Source organism: Pseudorca crassidens, chromosome 11 (genome assembly GCF_039906515.1).
Source record: "Pseudorca crassidens isolate mPseCra1 chromosome 11, mPseCra1.hap1, whole genome shotgun sequence".
NCBI lineage: Eukaryota > Metazoa > Chordata > Mammalia > Artiodactyla > Delphinidae > Pseudorca > Pseudorca crassidens.
The window spans coordinates 18283076-18291300 of NC_090306.1; positions in this window are offsets into that span (position 1 = coordinate 18283076).

The window sequence follows — 8225 nt, forward strand, 5'->3', positions numbered from 1 at the left end:
CATCATCATTGCCCATTGGTTCTCTGAGACCATTAAAAGCTACTGGATTTTCCTAAAACACAACTTGAATTTTATCACTTTTATTCTCAAAAATATTTAATGGCTCCCCATTTTTAAGAGAGAAACAAAAAGTCATAGCGTAGCAGGAGTTAAGAGCCCTAAACACTCAGGGTAAGAGGCTCCTTTCCCATTAACCAGGTGCCTTTTTAAAATAAACATTAAGAAGAATCCCAGAAGCTCTGCTGCTCCAGTTGTCAGGAAGATGCCACAGAGATCCCAGTGCTCTGGCTGAGAGCACCTTGTCATGGTCTCCAAACTGTCAGGGGTGAAGAAAAGCCCTAGACTCTACTGATCCTGGCAGACCCATATCTCCCCTTCTTGCACAGCACTCACAGCATCATCACCACTATCAGTCTTGAGAACATCAGGATGAATGCAATTTCATCCTTTAAGCCTATTTATTTCAGTCCCCCAAGAAGCCCAATAGGACAGCCCCACACTTTACTGCCCATAGAGTTCTGTGCTTCTCCTTTCATGATCTCCCCATTACCCATCTCTCTCCAATACCACCAACACTTTCTCTCTGACTCTTGGAACTCATGATCAGCCATCAGCAAAAATCCTGTATATCCTCATCCTCTCATTCATTCTCTTTACTTCTGAATCCCCATCACTTCATTTCACCAGCTGAAAAACCTGGTTTTCCCCTAAAGTCACTGCTTCTCCTTCCGATTGATATGTTTTCTCTCATTGTTGTGTGGAGACAGGCTAGATGCCTTTCTTGTGCCTCATTGCTACTTCTAGCCCTTCTACCTTCTTCCTGATGATAAACCCTAGCTTTGCGTCCGAAGTCATCAAACCATCAAACTATTACTACCTACCTTCTGTTGAAATCTAAGGCACCCTGGGCCACTCCCCCTAATTCTGTGAGCATTTGAGTTCCTGGCTCACTGTCACTGATTCCAACATTGTCATAATTCTTGGTGATTTCATTCTTCTTGGGGACAACCCTTCCACGCCCCTTGCTTCTCTTGGCCTCCTATGCGCCAGAGACTTTTTTCTTCACTCTGCTGCAGCCATTGGCTCCCTTGTTATAGCCAAACCTTCATTATTACAAATAATCACAACCTCTCTGTTACCTCAAATTCAAGTTCCCACTCTCTGATCACTCCCTCACTTTCCAGCTCACTCTCCAGTCTAAAATTCCTCCCACCCCATAGTTTCTGCCAGTCATTGATATTATCATCTGTTATTCACTGTGCTTTACCCCCATCATGTCCTCACGTCCTTCCTTTCCTAGTTTATATTCTATGGTTTGATATCAGAGTAGTATAAGAAAATGGGACCAGTAGGTGTTTATAAATATTTATTTAACATTAATTTAGATAAGAGGTCTATCACTGTCTGGGGTTAGGGCAGAGGAGAAACACTCTAGCCTGTTCCAATCTGTCCTCTCTTTTTCCAAGAGTCCCATTTTGGCTTTAAACTTGTACATCCCACAAAGGTGAACCTAAGCTTGCCAAGGAGATGGACCATTAGGAGCCAATTCAGTATTCCCTCATACTCATATGTGCCACTTGGGGGAGGGGCTATGTTACCTCCTGCCCCAAGGGGCTCAAGTTTCTTTCTAACTCCTTGCAGTTCTCTTTCTGTGGGAACTCTGGTAAAGACTCTTTTCCCCGGGGATTTAGTAAAATCCCAGGGATATTTCACTGCCCCTTATGGATTTAACTCTGGCTGTGGCTCAGTTGTCTAGCCCTGAATTTGGCTTTGGGAGTTAGGGAAGGCTTCACACAAAGGAGGTGACATTTGAACTTGGCTTTGAAGGATTAGTAGGATTTTGCCAGAAGTGATGGAAGAATTCTCACTGGAAAGAAAGAATTACTGGCAGCACTTTTTTTTCCTGCTTAGTAATATTTAGGAAAATTTAGACCTCTACTCCTATATATTCATACATCATATGTTTATGGCTGAAAGTAAATATGATTAACTAGATAAAACCCAACTTTACAAATCCTCTTTTTTATGTGCAAAGTAAATATTTTTAAAAAGGAGGTTTGATTTATTTACATTTTTAATTAAAAGAAAATTACAGATAAAAGATGCTATACCACTCATCTTCCTAGGAAAAGAAAATGTTGCAATGTAATTAAAAGAACGCCTCAAATTATAATTAGATTCAAAATTTAATTATGACTAGAATACTTCATCCTTATGCACACTGACACCTTGTTGATACATAACCTTTAAAGTATTTTTATTATATTTACTCTAAGATCTTAATCTGTGGACTAAATAAAATCCTTAGATTCCTAAGAAGAGCTAGAATTCAACATAGAATACAATGTGCTGTTTTTTGTCTGGAAAAAAGTATTGTGTTTGAGAATTCCTGTTTTGACCATTGCTGGATTTTATTACAACTTATTGCTGAAAAACATTCTAAAAATCTCTAGCAGATATGAGTTAGTATAATAACAACTTTCTTAGCTAGAGAGAGCATCCTTTGGTTCATACCTGATAGAGTTACTCTCTTCCAATTGAAAGGACGCCAGGAATTCATATATATATATATATATATATATATATATATATATATTCAAGAATCACATTTTCCAGAAAGAAAACTCTTCCTGTGGAATGTCAACTGTATGTATAGAAATATATTACAGCTATTTGGTGGAATATTTTCTGCAGTGAGCTCTGGTTAAATACATTTGCTATAATTAACTTTCTGTTGCACCATTTGACACTTCTTGCAGCTTAGAAAACAATAACTTTCACAGTAAAAATGCTTTACTTACAGCATAATGTGCTCTGATAGAAATGTTTTGAGATAAAGATCCTCAAGATGCAATTATTATTAGCTTGATATGGAAAATATTGTGTGATAAAAACTATTTGAAGAATTGCCACTTTAACTTTTCTGGTGTTGAAGAATGCACTTACTATAAATTGAAGGTCTTTATTCACGAGTCAAAGTCTCAATTCATAGCCTTTGTGGAAATCTCTATATTAAAATGCATGTTTATTACTTAAATAATTAAATAAATATCTGTTGGAAATGCATCACGTGTTTGGCATTTCCTAAAGTTTGCATAGTATATGTTGGCTTTAATTTAACCACAGTTATTAATTTGATTAACCTTCATGGCCATTAAAAATAGCTTGCTTTAATAAACTCATGAGGAAAAGTACAAAACAACATCTAATTATCTAAAATAGACTCATTTTCATTCTACTGAGTTTGAACTCACAGGCTTCAGTTAGCCCCTCCTTTCTGAACCAATTTTCACCAGACAACTTCTGCTCCCAGGTGAACTGAATTTCTACAAATGGCCTGCCTCTGTGGTCCTCTGTATAGGCAAACCTCTCACTGAAGCCCTTATCTTTTGAAGGGACTTCAAAGGTCCATTGAAATCCAAAACTTTCCTTGAAGTTAAGTCGAGTTTTGCCTGTTTTAGGGCTGCAGGATTTCATCCAGAAAAGCCTAGGTGGTTAACAAGGAAAGAGCATGTTAACCTGGTTGGATTTCATCACAAGTGGAATTTGGTCTGACAATTTTGGCTCTGTTAGGGGGTTTAAAGCATATTCAGCTGTGGAAATGATAAAAGGATTCCCCTACCTGGTTTTATAGCACAATAGCTGAAAGACCAGCAGGTGTTTCCAAGCATCTTTAATGCACATCCCAAACTGCTACACCAGCTGGATTTCAGTGAATGAAACAACCCTGCTGTTAAATCATCTGAATCCCAGTCAAAGTTGTTGACAGTAAAAATCCAGGTGGCTATGCAAATTGGTCATTTCCTTAAATAGTAATTTGAGTTTCACCTGGCAAGTCCTGCTAATAACAACAACCAACATCTGTGTAGCCTGTTTCAATTCATAGAACAACTTTTATGTATATTATCTCAATTAGTCTTCACTAAAACCCTATGAGATGAAGACATGGAAGTTCAGAGAGATGAAGTGACTTGACCAAGGTTATTCAGGTAGTAAGTGGTGAGCCAGGACTTGAACCCAGACATTTGAAGCCAGACACAGTGGGCTTTCCCTTAGACTAAGAGTCGTCACTGCTTGTGCGGATGATTATTGATCCGTAGTTCTTGGTTCAAAGAAACAAGAGCTGCTTGGTCTTCTTTGGAGAGTCTATTTCTATAGGTCCCTTTTGGAAAGTAGGGAAGATTATATTTTGAGCTCTGGGCTCATATTACTAAATCTTCTGTTTTTTCGAGAAAAGCTGAAAATTCAGATTGAACACCATCCCAATTTTTGAATGTTAACAACTGTGTTAGTTTGGGTCTTTGTCCCCAACTCTTCATTCCTTTTTTTTTTTTTTTTTTTTTTGGCGGTACGCGGGCCTCTCACTGTTGTGGCCTCACCCGTTGCGGAGCACAGGCTCCGGACGCGCAGGCTCAGCGGCCATGGCTCACGGGACCAGCCGCTCCGCGGCATGTGGGATCTTCCCGGACCGGGGCACGAACCCGTGTGCCCTGCATTGGCAGGCAGACTCTCAACCACTGCACCACCAGGGAAGCCCTTTCATTCCTTTTTGATAGTAGAATTTACATGTCCACACCCTTTGCCATGTAACTCTAGGGCTTCCCAACAGAAGAGTATACATCACTTACCTCATTGGTTTTGGATTTGGTCATGTGATTTGGATTGCCCAGTGAAATGTGGGAAAATGTGAGCTGTGGCTTTAAGAAGCACCTTCTATCTCCCACCCGTCTTGTGCCCCTGCATTTACGACCTGTGAGTAAGAAATAAATGTCTGTGGTTGTAAAGTCATTGAGATTTAGGATTGCTCATTATGCACCAAATCCTGACCAATTTAAACATCTCTAAACAGACATTACAGCCCAAATTCAATATATCTGTAGATTAGATGCAGCCTGTGGGCCACAGCCTGAGATATGTGAGATGGGTCCTTGGCAGTATCTTTGCCAATACTAGCATTTAGATCTCTGGGAAAAAATTATATCAAATGTTTGGCGCATATAGTATTTAGAGCAAAGAGAATGTTAATTTAAGGACTGACACCTAAACAACATCTATGCTCCTATTCAGGAGAGATATATGAACTAAGGCATATAACTAATTGAAGTTGTGGGAGTGAAATGAGAGATTTTCCTTGTCATTGACTTGGATTAACAGGATCAGCCTACATTGTCCTCTGTCAGCATTATTTTATAAATGTAGGTCTTATCCTTAGAGAATGAATCTGTTTTCTATCATCCATGTTTGTTACAGTCAAAACTTTTTAGAGTCCCCTGGAAAAGTTAGAAGATTTGGACCTATATTTAATGTTTCATCCTTCTTCAGTCTGAGAAGAATCTTAATTACTGAGAGAAATAGCCTATGCTTACTAGGTCTTAGGAAATGCAGTAATTCATTTAACAGAGAAAACATCACCTGGGGAATTAAACAAGATTTACTGTCTGCCAAATTCAGGAGGAAATCAGCGTAGGCAGACACACAGCAGAGAGAATGGCAATGATCTCCAGTTGCAGAGACATTAGCTTTCAGATACCCTAGTTGTAGGTGAGAATCTGAGTGGGAGAGGAGGGTCATGTCAGATCTTCTGGAATCATTTCCCTCCTTCCAAGCAAAGCCTTCTACACCAAGACAGGAGCAATTGTGTGCACTGTCTAGTCTGAACATGACCAAGACCCTTCAACTGAGCCATCTAATTTTTATAAATGTTTGATACAATGGCAAGGGCCAGTACGGACAGCACGCATTCCTTATTGGTCACTTCCCCAGGCTAATGCAACCTAGGCTATGTACTCTCCTAATCTTATAGCAGTGGGACTAATGTAACAGTCAGTACCCTAAACTTCCATGTAAGTCAGGCTAACAGGTCCTTAGATCAGTTAGCTGGTCTACCCTGCTACCCAAATAATTATTTCACTTTGATTGTAAGTGCCATGAAGGAGAAATGAAGAGTGCTGTGAGGTTATATTATTAGAGGCCCCAACTAGACTGTGACATCAAGGAAAGGTCACTGAATAAATGACATTTAAATGGACACCTGAAGGAAGGGTGAGTGGGATTTAGCCTGAGAAAGGGATAGGGTTATGAAGTTATGTAGAATGTTAGAGAAAAAGTGGGGGAGAAAGAGACAGAAACAGACAGAGCAAATATGTGAAGTTCTATGCTAGTATTCCTTAAGGGGCTATAAAGTTTGAAAAAATACCCTACGAGATGGTTCTGGTCCCTTCCCCATGCCCAATTTAGAGACAGTGTTCTATGCCATGAACAAAAAAGAACACTTGAAGAGGTTAAATACTGTTGGACAAAGTGAGGAGTAAAATCAATGAGCATTATGGCTAAGAGCCTGGAAGTGAATGTCAAACAGACCTGGTTTAAATCATAGTTTCTTACTTACTAGCTTTGTGACCTGGGGCAAGTTACTCGTTTAACCTTTCCAACCCTCATTTTTTTAAATCTGCAAAATAGGGAAAATAATGTATACCTTAGGGTGTCACTATGGAGACTAAGTGGAACAGTCGATGTATACTCTTCAGCATCCTGACTGTCACATCGTGAGCATTAGACTTTTTTGGCAGAAAGATGAGCAGGTTCTGTGGATGCTTGGACACCAGGGCACAGTGAATGGCAGCTTTAGTGGGTGAAAATATTATATTTGTAAAAGCCTATGTATATATGTATAATCAACTCAATTATTAAGAACTCAAAGCTGCCCTTCCACTTACTTTATTTTCTCTTAGACAGGCGTATTAGGTTTCTAAGGCTACTGTAGCGAAGTACCACAAACTGTGTAGCTTAAAACAGCAGAGATGTAGTCTTTCACAGTTCTGGAGGCTAGGAGTCCAAGATCAAGGTATTAGCAGGGCCATGATCTCTCTGAGACTCTGGGTAGAATCCTTCCTCGCCTCCTCTTGGCATCTGGTGGTGGCATCAGACCTTGGTGTTTCTTGGTTTGCAGCTCATCACTCCAATCTGCCTCTGTCCTACACGGCCTTCTCCTGATGTGTCCATCTCTGTCTCTTCTCTACTTGTAAGGACACCTGCTTCATTAGATTAGGGTCTACATTAACGACTGCAGTTTAACTTGATTAAATCTGTGAAAACCTTATTTCCAAATAACACATTCAGAGGCACTGAATATTAGGACTCCAGCATACCTTTCGGGGGGACACAATTCAATCCACAGCAGTAGGTAAGTGAGGGATTACAGGGAAGGGCCCGTTCCCCAGTGACAGAGAGAACTCTTTCTATGGGAAGTTGAGGTGTCTAATCATAAATAATTGGGGTTCCCCATTCTTTTCACTCCTAGAGTTCTAGACAGGCTTGGATTATTAAATTAGGGTTTTGAATCCTTTAAATGTTTTTCTTTTCCTCAGTTCTAAAAGTCTTCTTGAGGATAATCTCAGGTCTTGTCAAAATTTTCTTATCTCTTAGGATAAAGAAAGGTGGTTGAGGAGATATATACACTAAAAGAAGTTAATCATTTTTAAAAAATTATGCTGGAGTCAGGATGATATAAAATAATATATTAGCTTGAATGTAGACTCAGTGTAGCTCACTTTAATGGGTATTATTGGAAGGTTCATGATCTTTTGGTGGTTTTTAAGATTAAACCTAAATTATAACATTGAGTGTTCCTGCCTCGACGGGTGCTCCTGCCCTCCTGCATCCTTTACTCCATCAGTGTGTTGGGGTTCATATGCAGAGTTTATAGTGATGAGGTCATATATACTTTCAAAAGGGATGAAAATTGATTTAGGATTTTTAAAATTAAGGAATTTTCCTTCTCTTAGCTAGATAATATTTAGAATGTTTTAATCATCGTAGAAAAAAAATTTTCAGACTCACAGTGAAAAAAACCATCAAAGGGTTTACATAAGTCTTCTCTTCTTGGTTGTTGGAATTGCCTATGTAATATTTAGATACCCCATCAGTGCACTGAAGCCCTGCTGTCTGATGATGGGAACCTTCCTGTCTGCTTGGCATGTAAGTAAGGGTGGATGAGGATAGGGTGGTGCTTTCAGTCTGTCACCAAGTCCCACCAGGGACATTTGGGGTCACCATTCATCAAGCAAAAAGGGTGACTGTATCTCAGTCCTCCCCACTCCTACCTCCTTGATCTATTAAAAATAAAATGTCTCCTTCAAGTCCTACTCTCAGGCAACGTCTCATTTGACCTCAGACAAAAGGGGCCAAGTCCTTTCTTAATAGATTAGAGAGACTTATATTTAAGC